This window comes from Cupressus sempervirens, chromosome 8 (assembly GCF_028749045.1).
Source record: "Cupressus sempervirens isolate cs-2001-9-10 chromosome 8, ASM2874904v1, whole genome shotgun sequence".
NCBI lineage: Eukaryota > Viridiplantae > Streptophyta > Pinopsida > Cupressales > Cupressaceae > Cupressus > Cupressus sempervirens.
The window spans coordinates 152,049,344-152,072,833 of NC_143125.1; positions in this window are offsets into that span (position 1 = coordinate 152,049,344).

A 23,490-nucleotide genomic window follows, 5' to 3' on the forward strand; every position below is an offset into this window, starting at 1 on the left:
AATAAAATATAATTAACCTTTTACTCTACTCTAGCACCCCCCCTTAAGATGAGCAGCAATGTAGCTACAAATAATGCAAGGAAACTACAATGCTTAAAGAAAACGTTGGTCCCGATAATAAGGCCTAATGAGGTACCCAATCACAATCAAATATCTATGAAATAGAGAAATAGAGAAAACATAGTGGGAAAAACCCTACTCCAAAAAGAGATAGAAAAGGATACACAAATGAAACATCTCAAGAGACTCTCTAAAGACCATAAGTACAATGAAGGTCCCCATGATAGAAGCTTGAGACTCCATAGCCCCCCTAGAATGGAAAAACTCCTATGTCGATGAACATACCAATGTGGCTTCAATCTAAAGAAAACAAAGATAGTTGACAAAGATGATAAAACCTATGTATGTAAGGTGAAACTAGAAGTCCTAATTGATGCTCAAAGGAGAAAGCATGAGAATCCTATAATGGAATCTCTAATGGAGGTGGGATTGTAAGAATTTGCCTTAGGGAAAAATCACCCAAGATCAAGAAACTCAAGCACTAGCACAATATGGACCAATAAAGTATGATCAGAATAACAATAATGAGAATCAATTGATGTGTATACACACTAGGAGTGTCTAAATATAAAGGCCTCTAGACTAACTAAGAGTCAAAAAAGTGATAAGTCTCACAACTAAGTGCATGTCCACTAAGAGTGGATTATCCTCCATTGAGAAAAGAAGTTAGTGCAATGATGAGAGGATAAGCTTAACATAGGTGTGTCATGTAAAAAGATGTTGTAGACACCATGTGCTAAAATGAGATACTAACTCCTATTTTGTCAACAAGACAACTCATATGAGTACACATACTCCTAGGTGTCTAACTAATAAATAATAAAATAATGCATTAACCTAAGTAAAATTAAATAAAGTGTAATAATAATTAATTATTTACATTAACACCCCCACTTAAGTGCAACTTAGGGGAATGCACTTAAGCTTACAAAAGTTATAATGAAAATGCATGATGGGTCCCGACTACTAGGCCATGTTAGGTACCCATGTACAAATGCAATGCAATCTCTCTAAAAATAAAGAAAAATGGAAAAACTCATGGAAAAAAAACCTCCCTCAAAAAGAGAGATGAAAAAATAAGATGCATGGATGGATGGAGTAATTGAACCCCCCCCCCCCCCCCCATTACACCAGACATCATGTATACACAATAGAGAAGTATGAGAAGGAAAAAACCACATAAGAGGAAAAAGTCCCCCCCATAAGAGAGAAGAAATAGATGAAGAAGAAAGGAAACAAGGTAGTCCCCCCCCCCAAATGTAGAATGTTGATTAGTGATAGCTACTCCAAGATGAATGTAGAAGTTGATCCATGACTGCTGAATAATGTTCCTCCCTTTAGGAAGAAACAATGTCATAGGTACATATGAGATGCTTCCCCAATGTGTAGAAAGAATCCTGAAGATGAATGGTGTCTTTGAAAACTATTCAACTAACCCTATGTCAATACTGACAGTGGCTCCTTCCAACACCTGTTGAAAAGAACAATTTTTGATCTAGCAAGGATGGATGTAGAACATATCCCAAAGAACCAATTGTCTCCTTGAATGATAAAGAGACCTCCTACAACTGCTGTACATAAGGATCTGCAATCATATCAACCTTGTAAGATTGATCATGTAGAGAACGGAAAAGAGGGTCAAAGTATTCCCTTGCAACAACTAACAAAGGATCTTCTTCATCAAAGAGAAGATGTCTATCATCAATAATGTCTCCCAAATCTGCTATGTAGGGCTCTATAAACAATCCTAAAATATATGTCATGTAGTCATCCCCTAATTTTGGAATTGGAAGACAAGGTGTACCCAACTATATTGAATTACATGGACCTATCACTGTAGCAATGTATGCATGTGGAATTTTTTGAAGTTGTGACCTCGTCCTACATTTTTCAAAAGGATCCCCCACAAGTTAACTTGTTGAATCACTATCACTATTGTTACTATTAGTTTCCATAATGTATGAAGTATGGAGAGGATTAGAGGATAAGCTTGGTGAACATTCCTCTCTAAGAATATCTCATGAGTTTCAGGATCCATAAGCCTATATACCTTAACACTTTCATCATATCCAATGAAAGTACAAGGCCTTGGTGGTGGTGCCTTGCATTCCCTTGAAGATATGTGTTCCCATGCTGGACAACCAAAAACTTTGAAGTGTTTCACAACTAGTTTTCTTTTGCACCATGCCTCAAAAGGAGTCATTCCATCTAAGACATTATGAGGAGACCTATTAAGGATGTGATTGGCACTACTTATAGCTTTGACTTCAAGTGATGGATCAAGAGACTTAGCCTGAATCATTCAAATTTCCATTTACTTAAGAGTTCGAATCCTCATTACTACAACACTTGTCTTTTGTGGACTAAATGCTATAGGATTTTGAAGATCAACACCCTCAAGTTCACAAAAATCTCTAAGTCTTGAGTTCACATATCTACTTTCATTATTCATACAAAGAACCTTGATGGCTTTACTTGATTGCTTCTCGACATGACACTTGAAGGCTAGAAACTTATCAAAAACTTCATTCTTGTGATTAAGAAAGTAGACCCATGTGTAGCATGAAAAGTCCTCAATGAAAGAGAGGAGATAGTGACCCTTGCTAACTGATGTCACTAAAAAGGGGCCTACTAGAAACGTGTGAACCAACTCAAGAAAAATTGATACTCTCCAAGACTTCTCTTTGTCAAACTTCTCTTCTAGATGCATATCCATTGAACAAGTTGAACATTCACCTTTAGAAAAGTTGATTGTAGGTAGACATTTGACCATTTTTTTTAGCTAAGTTGATGAAGATAGTGGAAGGAAAGATGTCCATACTGCTCATGCCATAATTTACTTTTTGATTGTGAATGTGTCAACGAGGCATGTGAAGGAGACTTAGGCACAAAGTGGGAGAAAGAATAAAGTCGTGTGTCATGATTGACTTTAACCACTAAAACCAATGAATCATCCTTAAGATTTTGCACCATTAATAAATCAAGAAGTAACTCAACTTTATGGCCACCTCCATAGTGAGTGATTTGATAAATTGAAATGAGATTAGTGCTAAGGTTAGGAACATAGAGAACATCTTTGAACTCTCCATTTTCCATCCCAACTTATCATTTCCCGTCAACTTCCACTTGTGTATCATTCCTTACAAGTATGTGAGGTACCTTAGACCACTTCAATGAAAAAAGGTGTTCTTTTGAAGAACTCATGTGATGTGAGGCACTCGAGTCAAAAATCCATTCCCCTGAAGAACTTAAACTTTTCATAAATTCTTGTCCTTTTCCCTATGAAGTGGATGGATTTGAATCCTTGGAAGCATTTGGAACATTTATTTTGTTCTTCATAAGTAATTTTTCCAACTCATCTATTCTTTTAGTCTTGAAATGATGCTCATCATGATTTGGTTTCTTGCAATATGCATAAAATAGTTTATCCTTCTTCTTGTTGTTTCCCTTCTTGTTGGAAGAAGAATTTCCTTGGTGTGAGGAGGAAGATTGTTGTGTCTCTGATTGTGATTTTAGCTTCCACTACTTTTTCTTGTTGTTGGTGAAACTTTTTCCACCTTGATTTGTTTGGTTCTCATTACTAGCCACCAATATTGTAGACTTGGATGACTTAAGAATTACCATATCTATCAACTTGGATTGTTCCAATATCAACATTTTTTTAAATGCATCAAGTGAAGGCTTAGTAAAGGAACTTCCCATGGTCAACCTATGAGTGTTGTAACTTGAAACAAAAGATGCATACTTTGAAGGTAGAATCTTCAAGATGTGATGAATCAATCTATCATCCTTCATGGGATTACCATAATCCTTAAGTAGTGCTCTCAATTCATTGGCTTTGTTGACATAGTCTTGAATTGTGTCAAAATTCTTAGGATCCAATAGAAGTAGATCATCCTCAATTTGGAATCCTTTTTCCTCACCAACCTTACCATACAAACCTTTAAGTTTTTCCCAAGCACCCTTAGCATCCTTAAAGCTAGAAATGTGGAAGAAGAGATCTCTATGAACACAACTCCTAATAATTCCTAAAGATTGGTTATCTTTAACTTGCCAATCAAGTAGTGCAACAACATCAGTGGGTTTTACAATTGTACCATCAACATATAAATTTAAAACTTTTCCCATTAGTCTACTCCATACAATATCTTTCCATGTAGTCTAATTGTGTGAAGTTAGAAGTGGAGTTTTAGGTGAACCCATGATATAAAGAATTAAAAGAAGCATAAGAGAGAAAGAGAGACACAAGAACACAAGACACCCCCCCCACCCATTCACTCAATCAAAGAACCCACCCCAAAAATGATGCTTTTGGAACTTTATATGTAGTGCATTTACAATAGGCCACTTGTCAAAATGGACAAAAGTGAGCTTCTGATTTTGCAATTTACAACCTCCTTTTGGAGTTCAAATCTGGTACTGAGCACTGTAGCTTAGATATACAATAATTTTGAAGTTTTACTAAAGCAATACAATGCAAAAAGGGACCTATTTCTAAAAGTGGTATTTTTGTCCACACAAGCATATAATATAATTATAGATTTGGAAAGTAGACAAAAAAATATGCACTTTCAAAAAAATGGAACTTGAATATGTGTCCAGATGAGCCCGTACTAAGAATTTGAAGCTACAAAAAATGGGATTTGCAATTTGCAGAAAAATTCAAGAACAAAGATCTCAAACATCCTGCACCAATGTGTAGATCATGACACTCTACCCCAAAACAAAAAAAATTGCTTGAAAAAATGAGTATGTATGAGAGAGATATCATTGTTTGAAAATCACCTCTGCAATTATTTTTCTTGAATCATCGTTGTCATGCTTCCAAAAATGAAATGACTCTAAATTTCACCTCAAATGTTCAATTTTGGTGAAACAAAAGTCTATTTGGGGTTTTTTTGACCTTTCTAAATATGATGCCAACATCTGATTTGCACCAACAAGCTCCAATCTTTACCTACAAAAAATCTCTCCTACTAGCCTAAAAGGCCAATTTTTTCATAGAATTTTAGAAATAAAATACAAATCCAAAAATCAAAAAATGCAAAGATGCAAAAATATTTAGATCTAAAAAATTAATTGCACAGATCTAAAGAGATCATACCAAATTCACAAATTGAGCCTTTGGGTTTCGGTTTGCAAAACAATTTTGCCTCATATTTGACTATGGCCTAGGGAAGGCAAATTTATAGTCAAAATTCACCAAATTGATCCTCTAGATGCAATGGTGAGGTATTCTTTGGCTCTAGACGCTCCTAATAACTATAGATACTCTAGATTTGAATCGTGGTCCTCTAAGAGTGAAGCAAAAATGGTCACCAATGGCTATGTAAAGAGAAGCTCCCTCAACTCTAATACCATGTAAGAATTTTCCTTAGGAAAAATCACCCAAGATCAAGAGGCTGAAGAACTAGCACAATATGGACCAATAAAGTATGATCAGAATAATAATAATGAGAATCAATTGATGTGTATACACACTAGTAGTGCCTGTATATAAAGGCCTCTAGGCTGACTAGGAGTCAGCAAAGTGATAAGTCTCACAACTAAGCACATGTCCACTAAGAGTGGATTATCCTTCATTGAGCACAGAAGTTAGTGCGATGATGAGAGAATAATCTTAACATAGGTGTGTCATGTAAAAAGATGTTGTAGACACCATGTGCTTAATTAGAGTGTGAACAACTATGCTTTCTACATGACAACTCAGATAAATATGCAAACTCTTGTGTTGTAGACACCATGTGCTAAAATGAGATGCTAACTCTTGTGTTGTCAACAAGAAAACTCATATGAGTATGCATACTCCTAGGTGTCTACCTAAAAAATAATAAAATAATGCATTTATCCTAAGTTAACTTAAGTAAAGTGTTTGGCTGCCAAAGATGAAGAAATGGATAGAGCCAATAAGGATATAATTATCTATCAAGGCCCAGAGGATAATTTTGTTTCTTGTAGAGCATAAGCAGAAAGCTTTGTGGAGAATGAGAATGAAGTTTTGGTGAGGGTGCTTGATGATAGGTAGGATCCTCCTAGAACTCCAAAGAAAGATCAAATTGTATCTAGGTCTTTGGAAACTATCTTGGAAAGAGAATATTTTCTTTCCCCTAAGCCTAGGAAGAAATATATGAGAGAACCCTCTCTGGCCTCTTCGGTGGAGACAAGAAGCAGTTGCAAATCAGATGTGGGATCAGAGGCTAAAAAAGGTACAAGATCAGAGAAGCATTCTAGAGAGGAGGAGATCAAAATATGCATGGTGAGTGGGAACCAGAGAACTATTTAGGAGTATCCCAAGATTGGAAAATGAAGATCATATATGGAATATAAGGGGCTTGAATGGAGCCCACAAATAGGAAATTATTAGGAATTTTATTAGAGATCAAAGACCTGATATATTGATGATCCAAGAATTTAAGATGGAAAGTGAATCTCTAAGGAAAATTAATTTTAGTAGCATGATGAGTGGGGAGGCTTTGGATGCAAAGGGTGCCTCTAGTGGCCTGCTGACCCTATTTAATACCAAGAATTTTAGAGTTGAAGAAGTGTTTAATGAGGCTAATATTATTCTCTGTCATGTTCATCATATTCAATCCGATGGAAATTGGTTTTTGTTGAATTTATATGCTCCAAACAATAAAAGAGATAGAAAGAATCACTAGACTAAAGTAGGTAACGTGGTGCATAGTAATAATCTAAAGAAAGGCATCATTATGAGAGATTTCAACACTCCTCTTGTGGATGGGGAGAAGATGGGTGGTCTGATCCCGGACTGGGAAAGTAAACAAAAGCTCTCTAACTTCATCAATCGTATGGCTTTTATGGACCTGGATCCTATGGGAGGTACCTTTACTTGGTCTAACAAAAACTTGGGGAAGGATTGTATCTAGGTCAGATTGGATAGATCTCTAATCTCCCCTAATTGGTTGAAGTCTTTCTCTTGTAGGTTAGCTCTTTTGCCTAGAGTGGTGTCTGATCATTCTCCTATGCCCCTCTTGATTTCTCGTATAGAGCCTAGAAGGAACCCCCCATTCAGATTCAAAAAAATGTGGTCCTCTCATCCTGATCTTTTGGAAAATGTCAAATTTTGGTGGAGTTTAGATGTGGAAGGCACTGCTATGTTCAGAGTTGCTAGGAAACTGAGCAATGTTAAGAGAGTGGTTAAGGTTTGGAATAAGACTAATTTTGGCCATATCTTCAATGAGAAAGATCTATTGTTTGACAAACTTATTTTTTTTCAAGCCTTTATTCAGTAGGACGAGTATGATGAGCTTAGTAAGGAGGCTGAGTTGTCTATTCTTACAGACCTACATAACATCATCAGCAAAGAGGAGAAGTTTTGGAGGCAAAGATCTAGGGTTAACTGGCTTAAAGATGGTGATCATAATTCAAAGTTCTTTCATCTAACCACCCTCAAGCATAGAGGTAAAACAGAATTGATGGTATCATGAAAGGGCAGGATCTGATGACTAAGGAAAAGTAAATATCTACTGAAGTCATCTCCTTCTTCTCATCTCTCTTGTCTTGGGATCCTCTTCTATCTAAGGTGGATCAAGAAGACTTGGTTGTTTCTATTCCTTAGATTATCCAAGCTCATCATAACTTTATGCTTTGTGTCATTCCTTCTACTATTGAAGTTTGTGAAGCTCTCTTTTTGTTTCTTGCAAATAAATCTCCTGGCCTTGATGGGTTGCCTACCTTCTTTTTTTAGATTTTTTAGCAAGTGGTGATGGAATATGTGGTGAAGGCGGTTCAAGAATTCTTTGCAGGCAGGAACATTCTTAAAGAGATTAACTCCACTTTTCTAGTCCTGATCCCTAAGGTGCATAGGGCTAACTCTTTTGACAAGTTTAGACCTATTAGTTTGTGCAATTCCTTTTATAAGATTATCTTGAAATTTCTTACCTCTAGGTTGCTCAAGCTCCTCCCTTTGATCATTTCACAGCAACAAATGGGTTTTGTCCCAGCAGACAAATTTTAGACTCGGTCATGATGGTGCATGAAGTGATCCACTCTTTGGAAGCGAGAAAATGAGAAGGGATGTTGCTTAAACTAGACCTTTATAAAGACTATGATCAAGTTGACTAGACTTTTCTTCATATGGTGCTCAAGGCTTTTGGTTTTGATGTCAAATTTTGCAAACTGATTTCTCAGCTTGTCACTACTACCTCTCTTGTTGTGTTGGTTAATGGAGCCCCTTCAAATTTTTTCAAACCCTCAAGAGGGCTACGGCAGGGGGATCCTCTCTCACCTATTCTCTTCATTATCCTGGCTAAATGTATGGGAAGGATTATTGAGAGAAAAAAGAAAGAAGGCCGAATCAAAGGGTTAAAACATTCCTCCAAAAGTGATCTTTTTTCGAATTAGCACTTCATTGATGATACTGTCATGGGGGGAGAGGCTTCTGCGTAGGAGGCCAAAGCCATGAACGATGTCCTAGATATCTACTCCAGAGGGTTGGGACAACTAATTAATTGGGATAAGAGCTCCTTGTATTTTACTATGTCAGAGAACTCACAAATGCTTCTTTATTAATTCCATCAAGTGTTTAAAACATATGACACCAAAATACAAGACAACAATTACCACAATGCCATCATTACAGTGATATCTTTAGGATGAAAGTACATGACATATATAAGTGTCAAAGGGGTGCAAGCTCTAATTATTTTGAGATTTTGATATCCCTTGAAGGAAAATTAATTCCTCGTTCATTTTACCTAGAATTCCACTAGACAAATTATATCATTGAGTAAAAAGCCCTAATCATGTGGGTACATGTTGTGATTCCTATACAGATTAGAAGCCTTCATATACATAGAAACTATATGTTGATAGTGAATCCAATAACAACTTAAGGGGAACCAATCTAGGTTATCTCAGTATATAGAATTAGCAAAAATCTTAATCAATTCTATTACTACACCATAGATAGTATTTCAAAGAGAGAAAATTGGTATGTGGATGCAAAGGCTAGTGTACCCTCTTTGGTTTGACTCGAAATCATCACCAATTCATATCAATTTGTGCTACAAGTGTTGAGATCTCATGTAGTATCAGAATTGCCAAGCCTTGGTGATCCCATTTGTGTACATGTAGACTCAGAAGAATGGTTTTTTGGCATCTATGGGTATCTGAAGAGAAAAAAATTCCTTGACAAAGTTGATGAAAATGCTTATATTACCTAGGATAAGAAAACTCTTTGGTTGCTATCTTGTCTTGTCAATTATCATGTATTGAAGATCCTATAATGGTCTCCTCCAATGATACTTAACCAAGGGTGAGATACCACTCATTTTTTGAGAGGCTCATTCAGGCCCCACTAGAGGACATATAGGTGGTAAGGCCATAGTTCAAAAGGTAATTCATGTGATATATCATTGGAAAATGATGGAGAAAGACTCATTTTCATTTATTAAGAGTACTCACAATGCCAACAACATAGAAATTTGATTTAAGCTCTTGGATAGGCTCACTAAGCTCAAAACTCTCCATGGCCCTTCTAGACATGGGGTTTAGATATAATTGGAAAAATATCTCTACCACTATTTAAAGGCCATATTTTTATCATCATGACCTCATAGTATTTTAGTAAGTGGGTGGAAGGGGGCCCATTAAGGTCTACCATCACTGAAACTATCTATCAATTCCTACTAGACAATATCTAATTTCATTTTGGTTTATCTTCCACTATTGTCTCAAATAATGGGACATATTTTTAAAATGAGGTAAAATAGTTACAGAAATATTTTGTGTCCTAGATCACTTCTCTATACCTTATTATTTTCAATCCAACAGTTAGGTAGAAGCCTCTCACAAGACCATTGAGAAAATATTGCAAACATTTGTAACTAAGAATGGGAGAGATTGGCATACCCAATTAACCCATGTTAAGGCAATGATCAACATTCCTCATCTCAAAATAAAATAGAGAGCATAGATTCTAAAGGGAATTTTTTGTTTAGATTTATCAAATGCCATTTTAAGAAGATGTGCTCTGTGATTTCCAAATATTTGATAAGGAATCTATATAATGGATGAAATTCAGCTTACTAAAATTTGTTTGACCTAAGCATAAATCCTCTTGACTTCCATGTAAAGATGTATGTTAATTACTAAGCAATTGATTTGATATGATTCCTCTGCCACTAATATTACCTGATAAACAGAGACATGCTAGAATCCAAATATCTAGATCTAAAATCTGTGCTAAATAATGACAATTCTAAAAACTAGTTGTATAGCCAAATTTGGCATTACCTTTATATTTTGGACTTTAATTGAAGTTTTATTTTCAAGATTGGACTTCAATATTTCCTAAAGATGTAGCAATATTGAAGTTTTGAGATAGAATACAATGTGCTTCAAAAGTTTAGGGATGTACAACTATAAAATATAGGGGTTTGAAGTCTACAGAATAGTAGATTATATATTTAGAATGTGCTCTATAATTCTAATATACCTACAATGCAAATGCAAATTGAATGAAAAACAAATAATTCTGCCCAAATAAATTAGAGAAGGATGACTTATCAACAAAATCAAACTATTGAATAGAAAATATCTACACAAAAAATATCCAACAATATATCTACAAAAATTTTATTGCTATAATCAGACACATTTAAACATAGAATATACTGAATACAATTGCATTCAAAATATTGAAATGTTTCAACGAATCCTTGGTCTTTTGGTGAAGTTGAAAGTTGAAATCATCCATAACGTAAAAAAGAAAATAATAAGTGATTTCCTTCTTATGATAAGTTTGAAGTACTCACATTTATTTTAGTTATCTCTAAAATCATTTATTTTTTGGAGATCTCCCTATGTTCAAATGATTTCATATGGAATGTGGGGATGCTGACTGGTAGCCCTAAAATTCTATGGCATTAGATATTACAGGGCTCATATGATCAGCATTAAACATGAAACGATTAAGCAATAAACTTTTGACCAAAGCCATTGGATTAAACTAAAATGTTTGTGTTTGTAATGAAGAAAAGAAACAAGCACCCACATGCTTGGACTAAATATGTACCAACAAATGCTTTAGTAACTGAGCACTACCACATGTAATACAAAGGTGACATTATTTGTGATATGCTTGGTTTGTTCAAGGGATTTCAAATAGAGATGAAATATATGCATACAATACCTAGGTTAGTTGTGGAGAAGTATACAGATATAAATTGCTTTATGGTTGAAACTAATTTCGCATGCATGGAGGTTATTGATCCTAGAGAGATATTTATTCACCCTTCTTGATTATGAAGTTAGCAAAGAATTTCTTGAAAAACATGTATAAGTTATGTTGGTCTCACCTAGAGATAAGGAAGCATAAATATGGGGGACTTATAATGAGAAATTTAGACAAGGGAATAATTATTCAAATGATCTAGAAAAATGAAGGTAGAGAAATTTGTGGAAAATATTGGAAAAAAGGAGGGCATTATCAAAGAATAATCAGAAGTGATGAAGAAGGGAAGCAAAGTTTCAATAAAGGTTCAATTGGGAAGCACAAGCATAAATCCAATCAAGGACAACATTACCAAGAGTGTAGAGGTAGTAGACACACCTGATATTTTGGCAATAAAATTTGAAGTTACTCCTCAACCTCACAAGGTTACAAGAAGATTTGTAAGGACTCCTCCTACTACTAAGTTAGAAAAACTAGCTAAAGAGGGACCTACAAGAGCTACAAGGAAGAAGGCAAAGGCATAATGATGCAGGGGCATCCAGAGATTCCAATTAGTTTCAAGATCTGGGATTCTAATGCACTTTAAATGATTAGTTTAATAATGTTGGGATGAGTCTTAGTTTTATATAGTTATTTTAATGATGTAATTGGGGGTTAGAAGTTAAGAGTTTTGAATAAACTCCAAGATACTTTACTAGTATCTTTAATATATTTAGAATTATAATGAGTCAGGTGTGGGAAGTTAAAAGTCAGTTTTAAGAATTAGTTATTGGGTTACCTTCTTTTGAATATCTTTAGATATATGTAATTAAAGAAACTCAAGAGGAATATATATAATTTTTCTAAATAGTAGTAGTATGAGAAGATTTGAGAATCAAGGAAAGTGGAGAAACAATGTAATCAGGAATGGAATAATGGTAGAATATAATTCTGTTTAGATCTTTTGTTTCTTCATTGTTCTTATGCACATTTCTATGTTCTTAAATTTTTGAATCATCATAGATGGAGTAAACAAATGTTATGGAACTATATTGTATTCAAAACTTGTACTAATTGCTATTTTGTTTGAAGATACTAAATCTATTTATAATTTCTCTATTCTTACCTTGGTGGCTGGTCATGATAAGTATGAAATGGTTTAACCATAGTTTAAAAGAGAGTTGTGATTGAAGTCATTACCAATTACAATAAAATTTAAAATATCTCAATTTTGTTTTGCTCCAAGTCAATTCTTGGTATCAGTTATTGCTTTCAAGAACTTAAATGTTTGAATATGAAATTGGGGTATGCTTTATGATACCGGTTTCTTTTTTCAAGATTTGGCTTTAGTTCTACTTTGGATTTAAACAATCACAATTTGGGAACAACAGTAGTCTAGTGTGATACATCGGGTTTCTCTTTAAAATTGATTAAGCAATGATTAAGTCTTAAACATTCTTATGCATTGAAACCCGAAACAGTTCCAGACAAACCGGTCTGTGCATATTGGATTGAGTGTAGCCAGATAATGAAAGATGGTTTAACAGTTTGTGTTAAATGTTGCTGAGAGACTTGTTGCCACAATAACAATTAAAAAGGGAACAAATATCATTTGTAATTCATATGGATGTTAGACTGTATTGAAAGGATTTTCAGATTGGCCACAATACGTAAATTGAATGTGTGTTTGTAATGACAGTGACGCCATTTAGAGGGACCCGAGAGCAATCCATTTTGCAGAGGTATGTCATTGAAGAAGCCATGCCATTGAAAATCCTAATGGTTATTATACTTATAGAATTATAGGACATAATGAATTTGAAATGGACTTTGCTGAAAGAGTTTATTGTTTGATGCGAAACAATTATAGAAAGATGTTCTAAGTAGTCAGTTGCATTACAATCTGTTTATTGTCATTCAATCCATTTAAAATTTGACTACTCTAAGTTTGAAATATTTTAAGTCTTAGTTCAACATTTGGAAAAGGAGTGAGACAATTAAGCTATTGTATTGTATTGAAGACATTATTGTCATCAGCAAATTAAAAGTTCTTGTGAATCTCTACTTGATTTTTGCAAGGAAGAATAATGAAACATGAAAATTTGAATCATTGAGTAGATTCTCTGCATCACATAAGGCCCAAGACCCAAGAAAGCTAAGGTCATAGAATAGAAGAAGATAGATAAAGGTAGGAAATTTTTAAGTTAAAATATGAAAAGGAGGAAGAAGAAGAAAAACATCAAAACTCACACAAACTAACATTGAAGAGAAAAAAAAGAAATGGAAACTAGATTTGAAAAAGATCATTGAAAGGATAAAGAATGAACGAAAACTAGATCAAATTGAGAAATATTACATCAAGTATGTTGAAAATGATCAGACCATAATTTAATAATCAGTTGTTAAGTATTTGCAGAATTTCAAGAGAAATATTTTAGAGATAAAGGGTAGCATTCCAAACCCTAGTTATGACAAAATGGATGTAAGGATGAAACTTTCACTAGAATAGGATAACACATATAGAAAAACAAAGTTATATGAGCTCTGCACCTTAACCATAGTTGATGAAATAAAGAGAATTTTGAACAAAGCTAGGCCAAAGATGAGGACAAAGATGAGAATGTTGAAGATAATGATAGGATTATATGATGAGATAGAAGAGTAGACAAAGAAATATTTAGAAGAGGTTCTACATGAAACAAGTATGAGTCTATATTCAGTTGGTATTTCTATAAGAGAATAGCCAATAAAACCCCAAGATGTAACTAATGATGTTAATTAGCTCTATAACACTGTTAGAAAACAAAACTTCTTTGTGATAGGAATTCCAATCACACTTGACACTACTCCTGAGGATAAAGAGCACAATTGAGACAACTTCATGGCCAATGAGGTTATTAATTTAGAAATTTAAGATATTATGACAAAGGAAACCCGTGAGGTTGAATAGATTGAAGATAATGTGTTGAACAACAAAAAGAAGGAGAAAGAAAAAGACAAAGTTATCACAGAGATATAACCTTACTATTTTGACGAAGGTTGCACTGAAGTTGTCAAACCCCTATTTGCACTAAAGCAATAAAATGCTATTGGCACATAATCTTCAAACCCTTCCTCTGCACGTAATCATGGCACCACAAAATGCAGTATGCAAAAAACATTAACTGCATAGCCTTTCTTTCAGTCGTGCAAGATTGAAATTAGGGCATGACAAAGAGCTTATTTTTGTTTTTGACATAGTGTTATCTCATGTTGGTCAAAATTTTGACCAACATGGGCTTCTAGTTAAAAAAATTATATACGTTGCCTTGCATAAAATGACCAATTTGACCCCATTTTATTAGATGGTCTAAAAATGGGGTCAAATGTACTAGTGATAGCACTAGCAGTAGAAGAGAATTGCCCTAGGAACTCCTCCTTAGTCTTTGGTTTGTGATATAATTTTAACCTATGACCATTGACCAACAATTTGAACCAAGCATGATCTTTAGTGGAGAGTTGGACCACTTCATTTGGAAAGACCGTGATAATTCCATATGGTCCCAACCATCTGGTTTGAAATTTGATAGGATTATGCTAATACTTGGAGTCATAAAGGAATGCCCAATTACCAACAGAAAGAACTTTTTCCTAAACATACTTGTCATGCTCTTTCTTGGGCTGATTTTGTATTAATTCTATGTTAAGCTCCTTTTAGTTGATACAAACTATCCACTTCCCTCCTTTCTTAGGTACTAAAACAAGAGGGGAGATCCATTGTGATGCAGGAGCATCCTGGGTTGCCTTGTTATCCTATTGATTTTTTTTCATTCTGTATGTTGATGCTGAGTTACTATAGCTCTTATGGATGCCAAGTTACTATAGCTCTAATGGATGCTGAGTTACTATAGCTCTAGTGGATACCAAGTTACTATAGCTCTAATGGATGTCGAGTTATTGTAGCTCTAATTGATGTCAAGTCACTGTAGCAATCTAGTGTTGATCAAGTATTCCTTCATGTGATGAGTTACCTAGTGTATGTTGAGTGACTCTTCATGTGTCGAGTTACCTAGTGTATGCGGAGTGACCCTTCATGTGCTGAGTTTTCCTATTTATGCTGAGTGTCAGCATTTGGACACGATTTCTATGAGCTAACTTGTGGGATTTATTTTGATTGTGACATTTATGTTAAGATCTTTTCTTGGGATGTGTCTAGACTATTTTTGGGTTGGGCTTCCTCTTATGTAATGTTCTAGAATGATCTATAAGCTATTTTGGAAAGTATATATAGAATGTTTAGGCTTAGAGTTAAGGGCAGTTTTTGAGGGATTCAAGAGTAGAATGTGAAAGTTTAGAAAGTTTCTTGCATATGTATCTGGAACTGTTAATTTGACGTTGGATCTTTGATCTTGAATATATTTTGTATCTAGCCATAACCCAAAAGGCCTTATAACTGGGCATGTATGCTGATAATTTGATGAATCAATCAATGTTTTCTCTTCTTCGTTCTTTGGTTATTGTTTAGTGTGTTGTGTTTCCATTGTGTTAACTATTGTAAGGTGGTTTGGATAGCTAGATGTGCCTTTGGCCTTACTTATTCACCCTTGCTTGTGTCAGGTGGTATCAGAGCTTCAGGTTCATCCTTGTGGTGATTGGATCGTGTAGAACCTTGGGTGAATTGGGTCATAAGATTGAAAATATGTGGATATGACCTATAACTTGTAGAGGGTTATGATCTTGCAGGAACCTAATTTGTAAAGATGGTTTGAGGTAGAGGAAATGTTGATAATGCAATATTAGATACATTGAGACAAATTGTAGCTAGATTAGATGTTGTGGAGAAAACCAAGATGAAGTAAGGTTTTTTAGAGTGTTGTCTAGGGAAAATTCAAAGGCTACTGTAGAAGTTGTTCCTTATGATGGAAATTTGGATACCAATGCTATGCTAGATTGGATCTCTGATATGGAGAAGTTCTTTGAGTATGAAAACACTCTTGATAATAGGAAGGTGAAGATTGCAGTTACTAGGCTAATAGGTTATGCTTCAATGTGGTGGGAGCATTTACAAACTGATAGACAAGGGAGAGGAAAGGAGAAGATCAAAACTTAAAAAAAGATGTTGAACCAAATAAACAAAAAATTCCTTCTTGTTGATTATCAAGTTAGCTTGTTGAGAAAGATGCAAAATTTGAGACAAAAGGACATGACTATAAAAGAGTATACTAAGGAATTCTATAGATTGAACATTAGATCCAAACATGTGGATGATGATGCTGAGAAAATTGCAAGGTACATAAATGGATTGAGATCTGGAATACAAGATGAAATAAGTTTTTTGAAGTTGAAAAGTGTGGAAGAAGCATACCAATATTCCTTGAAGGTTGAGGAGATCTTAACAAAGAAGCACTAACAAAGATAAAGAGGTAGAGGTGGTAGATTCTAGAGAGGCAGAGGTAGATCATATGGTGAAGGTGGTAGATTTGACAATTTTTTATAGGATAAAGGAAAATCTAAGTTGAAGAATGATGCTAGAGCCAAGATCAAATGGAAAAGTGGTAATTCTTACTAAGGAGGTACTAATTCTTATTAAGGAAGTGGTAATTCTTATTAAGGAAGTGGTAATTCTTATTCTAGAGGTGGATTTCATGGTAAAAAGGGACATAGATCTTTTGAATGTAGATCCTCTGAAAGTTGGCAAGGTAACATAATTTTTGTGATTCAAGCAGATGATGAGGATTCACCAAGTGGACCTGAGGCTGGAGAAAATTTTATGGTGACACGAACCTTATGTAATAAGGGAAGTGATGAGGAACCTATTTTAAGGAGAAGTCTTTTCAAGACAAGATGTAAGATGGCTGAAAAATGTTGCAAAGTGATCATTGACAATGGAAGTTCTACAAATTTGGCATCAAAAGACTTGGTTACAAATTTGTAGTTGGAAAGGCTGAAACATCCTAAACCATATCATGTTTCATGGATCAAAGATGAGCATAATATATTTGTAAGTGAGCAATGCCTTGTGATGTTCAAGATTGGACATTATTTTGATGAAGTTTTGTGTGATATTATGCCTATGGATTGTTGTCATATTCTATTGGGTAGACCTTGGCAATATGATAGATATACTATACATGATGGAAGATTGAATCAATATACTCTTTGGGTGAATGGGAAGAAATAAATATTATTGCCTTTAATTGAAATTCCAGATGAGGTTAACTGTGCTATTGTAAAAATTTGCATGGTCAATGGGAAATAATTTGAAAAGGAAATGAAAAAGAATCAAGTTTGTTTTGCTATAATTCCAAATAAGCCAAGTTGTTTCTGTTGGCTCCTGATTTAATAGCTTTGCAAACAACCAAGAAACTAGACAAATGCATCTAAGGTTAGCAACTTCCTATGATGAATGCACCTGACTGCAGTCTTGAGCCAACTATAAGGCTTAACTCCTTCTTCACTTCAGGCTCTATAAGACCTAGGTGAGTTAACCTTGAGGTTCTAATGAATGGTACCAGTGCATTTAAAACATAAATCTGAAATTTATAATGCAGATGCAACCCCTTATATCTCCCGATAACTCATGAAATGACACATACTTACAACAACTAAATGCAAATCTAAGAATCACATATATTGAGTGAGGGTTAATCCTTTTCAGCCCACTACAAAACATGAAATATTGAAATGATTTGATTAATAATGTTGAATTCAAAAAAACCCCTAATATGCAGTAGCATGAACAAGTAATCTTGGAAATGATCAGTGCTTTATCTATTGGGAAATTCCATGAATTAATCACATACATATATATACCTGATACTTATTCATATATTCAGATATACGATCTATCTATTCACCTTGTAAATAGACATCCATGTTCAATCTAAACCTCATTCTTACATGATATCCCCATCAGTAAACTTGCAACCCTGTTGATTCCCCTGAAGCATTTACATAACCCCTTGAGTTATAAGCAACAATGAAATAACATATAAAACCTTAAGGGATTGCAACTAAAACCTAAGCTCTTTATTCAAATATTATAAAACATTGCAGATCACTAATAAAGGAGATGAGAATCAAAATGAAACTAATGACAAGTGCATGAGTTATTGTAGAAAGGTTTGATTAGAGAAAGCTTGAGTCCATGTTTTATACCTATTGTATTAGCACCTAAAAATAATGGATAATGGGGAATGTGTACTAATTCCAGAGCTATTAACAAGATCACAGTGAAATATAGGTTTCCTATGCAAAAGATGGATGACGTAATGGATTGTTTGAGTGGAGCAAAGTATTTTACCAAGATTGATTTGGAGAGTGGCTATCATCATATCAAAATTAGAGAAGGTGATGAATGGAAGATTGCTTCCAAGACAAAAGATGGTTTGTACAAATGGTTGGTTATGCCATTTGGTTTGACTAATGCACCTAGTACTTTCATGAGGTTGATGAATGAAGTTTTGAAAAGATTCTTGGGTGAGTTTGTGATTGATTATTTGGATGATATTCTAATATTCAGTAAGACTAAGGAAGAACATCTTGATCATAGAAAACAAGTATTGTAGAGGTTGAAAGAGGAAAAAATGTTGATTAATATAAAAAAGTGTTCTTTTATGCAAGAGGAGATTGTGTATTTAGGATTTTTTATTTTAGTTGATGGATTGAAGATTGATCTTGAGAAGGTTAAAGCAATTTTGGAATGGCCTACACCTAGGAATGTGGGTGAGGTAAGATCATTTCATGGTTTGGCTAGTTTCTACAAAAAGTTCATAAGAAATTTCAGTTTTGTTTGTAATGCAATGACTGAGACAATGAGAGGAGATAAAAAGGAATTTAAATGGACACATGGAGTTGATAAGAGTTTTGAGACTTTGAAACAAAAGGTTGCTGAGTTACCTATATTGGCTTTGCCTATTTTCAATAAGGTATTTCAAGATGAATGTGATGCAAGTGGTAGTGCAATAGGAGCTATATTGAGTCAAGAAGGTAAAACCTATTGCTTTCTTTTGTGAGAAGTTGAATGATGCTAAAAGGAAATATTCTATGTATGATCAAGAATTTTATGCTATTGTTCAAGCATTGAAGAAATGGTAATATTATTTGATTCCTAAGGAGCTTGTGTTGTATACTAATCATAAAGCTTTACAATACTTAAGAAGTCAACATAAATTGAATTAGAGACATATGAAATGGATTGAGTACTTGCAGAGTTTCACATTTTTTATCAAGCATAAGAGTGGAGTTACTAACAGAGTTGCTAATGCATTGAGTAGAAGACATTCTTTGTTTACTGAAATTAAGGTTGAAGTTCTTGGTTTTGATGAAATAAAAGAGTTGTATGATGTTGATCATAATTTTTATGAGGCATGGAGAGAGTGCAAAGCACCAAATCTGATAGATCACATAAGTAAGTATGATGAGAATTTCATTCAATAAGGTATGTTGTTCAAAGGCATTTAGTTGTGTATTCCAAGAAGTTATATGAGGTTGAATTTGATTAAGGAAAAGCATAGTGGTGGATTGGCTAGACATTTTGGAATTCATAAGACATTGAGTTTGTTGAAAGAGAAGTATTATCAGCCACAAATGTATAAGGATGTTCAAAAATTTTTAAAGGATTGTGGAGTTTGTCAAATTGCAAAAGGAGTGAGTCAAAATACTGGTTTGTATACACCTATTACTATTCCTGATAAACCTTGGAGTAACATCAGTATGGATTTTTTTTCTTGGATTACCTAAGACAGTGAAGGCATATGATTCCATATTTGTTGTAGTGGACAAATTTTCTAAGATGGCTCATTTCATTTAGATTGCAGATATTTTTACTAAGCCTTTTCCCAAAGAGAATTTTGAACATTTATGAGGTATGCTAGCGGTTATGCCCCTTCCTACATTAGAGTAGATGATGCAAGAGTACATTAGTCTAGTGTAACAAAGAAATATTGTTTGTCTGGACTAAATGTTGATGCTTCCTATATAGGGCATTGGAAATATGTCTAATCAACTTTGTTAAGAGAAGTTATGGTTGTCATTTATGACAACATATTTGTTTTGCAGATTAACCTCATTCATTTGTAGAAGAAAATTGTCTAAGTATTAGACAATATTATAGCAATAGGAAAGTTTTGATGATAATAGAATATTGCCTTGGAATATTCTCTCCAGTTGACAAGAGATGCATGACAACATAAGGATGATATATATCAGTGCACATGTCCGTACAGTCAACCAAACTCAAGTTATGATGAAAACAATGATGTAGTACTGACACAGTGTAGAACAGAGCATATCAATAGAATATGGTTAACAATTTGATTTAATTGTTTTAAGTTATATTTTCTTATTGAGCCAATTCTAATGATGTTATATGAGCTAAATAAAGAATAATTTAGTAAGATGTTCCATATGAGTAAAGTATTTTATTTGCAAAGGTGAGTTGAGAATTGTGAGAAAGGTGAAAGTGAACTCAGTAATCAGTTGATGTGAAGTCGATATGATCTTGTCAAATAAGAGTAACAAGTGAATGTGATACTTTGATATGTGATGCAAAGATCTGATGTAGATAGATAAGTGCACAGTCACCATTTTGTGAGAATCATCAATCAGAAGGCTTGTGTAGTACAACAAACAAATCAATATTGTGTGTATACTGATTTTGTAAGAACTTATTATATAGTTACATGTTAGGGAAGTGGTCTCTTCTTGCACACTTTTGTATATGATCCACCAACTCCTAATAGGGTTGAGGCTTCTAACAAGGCCTAGTCTCTTAACAGGGGCTTAAGACACTATACATGCTTCATAGACTCCTAATAGGGTCAATTTCCTTAACCGGATTCTTTATATAGTGAACCATCTAGTGGGTTCCATCCCCACCGGGGTTTTCCCTTGGCCAGGGTTTCCCTAGTTTAAAAAATATGGTGTTATGATCTCTCTTTGTGTATGGTTGTTTACATTTCTTAGTATTATTGGTTTATTTTCTTATGCACATCATAAAGTGAGTAATAATAGTTAGTTCTGGTTAAGAGGATAAAAAATACTACTTCAACCCCCCTCTTATTATTATCTATTTCTAACAATTGGTATCATAGCCTAGTTATTTAGAAAAGGCTTAATAGCTTGAATAAGATTCCTATTGATATGGAACAACTAAAGAAAAATCTTGAAGAAGCACTTGAACAGATTGATCTTCTTATTGATGAAAGAGATGGTCTCAAAGATAGATACAAGGATGCAAAAGCCTACATTGGTGAATTGAAGGACAAGATAGATGACCTAAAATAGAAATGTCCTACTAATAAATCTATGGATGATGACATTGAAGAGCTGAAGAAAGAAAATGAGATCCTAAAACATGAGTTAAAGATAGTTGAACTTAAGCTAAGTCTTAATAAAAATGGAGGTAAGATTGATTCTGAACTAAAAGTAGAGAATGCAAATCTAAGATCCAAGTTAATCAAGGTAACATTAGAATTATAATCTATTAAGTTAGAACATGTAGAATTAGAGAAATACAACACCATTGTGAAAGGTGAGTTAGTACAAACCAAGCAGCGACTTGAGAAATTATATACTAGTAGTGATAAAATTGAAGAATAAATATGTGCGCAAAGACCCAGTTATGATAAGACTAGACTAGGATTCTTTCTTGGTCAATCCACCAAGAAACCTATTGAAACAAAAGAAGATATTACTCTTGAAGTCAATAAAGACCTAAGTAAGATAGATGATACATCTAAAGATAAAGTAAATATTTTCCACTCTGAGAAAGTCAAAGAATCTGATCAAGATATGAATACCAGAAGAAAGGAATCTTTTTCTTGGAGTGATGAACCTAAAGACATTAAAGTTAATAGTGAAGGTAAGTCTTTTAAACTTATTTCTAAATTTTATTATCATAATTTTCATGGATATGGTCATTATGTAGTAGATTGTAAGAAACCTAAATTTGATAATGATAATACAAATAGTAAGATGCATAGGAATACTAACCATGCAAGAATCAGAAGAAGATCTCACAGTAATGAAAGTGGAGAAAGAAGACAGATTATTTGCTACAAATGCAATAATCATGGACACATTGCAAGAAATGACACAATACTTGATGATAAACTAAATGAACAAAAAAGAGGTGTGCCCATATGTGAGTTGTGCAACAACTTTGGACACACAACAAGGTTTTGCAGAATGGACAGAAGAGACCTAAATAGGAATTAGAATTATAGGAGGAACAATAGAAGGAATGAAGTTAAGGATCAACCTAATGAATTGAAGGAATAATTTTTGAAAGAAATGGAACCAAAAAGCTCTCACACAACTATAGAAAATGCACTTAATAAGATGATGAAGTCACTTATTATCTGTGACTCTTTTGACTAGAATTGAGCACTCTCAGTAGAACAGAGTATCAATTATTGATAACTAATGCTAGAGAAGGTGTTAAGGGTTGTGTAGTTGATAAAATGTAGTAGAAATTAAGAGAAGTCTACAGTAAAGTGTGCATTTCCCAATATAATTAGGATGAAGATATATGTAGAAATCAAACTTTCTGTTGCACAAAGACAGTATACTGAACTAGTGGTAGATACACATTTATTGCACAATATAGATTGTAGAAATTTAAAGAACGTGAATTGACTCGTACACATCATTTTCTTGTGCGAAGTTCATGAGTGAGATTGAAGCAAGATATGGAGAATTAAAGAACCCTACAAGCACATGAAGTCATTGAAAAACCTAGCATACATAATTAAGGTATTTTTCTGAATTATTGAGCAAAAATCCTTCAAGAATGGCAAGATAAGAATTTTAAAATGTAAGTAGCAGGCCTAGGTATAATTTTAAGAGACACCCATTTTTTTCTTTGCTCGATGACCCCATTGGAACATTTTCACAAGTTCCAAAAGATGTTCTTCATGTGGAAGATATCAGAAGCCACATTCATTGCAAGATTGAATGTATAGGTGACTTTGAGATTCACAAGGAATTGGAAAAGATGTGCAATGATATTTTCCATTGAAATCTAAACATAGATATCTAGAAGTCTTAATCTAGTTAAGCATATATTCTACACAGATTTTGATAATAATGACTAGACTAGAATTATTCTTAGCAGAGTACATGATGATCTTCTATTGCTAGGATATTCTATCATTAGCATTGATAATGACCTAATTCACAAGGTCACAGGGTTGAGAAATTAGGGTAGCAATCATGTAAACATCAAGAATTTGCACAAGATTGTTGAGGCAAATCTCAACACATACTTTGAT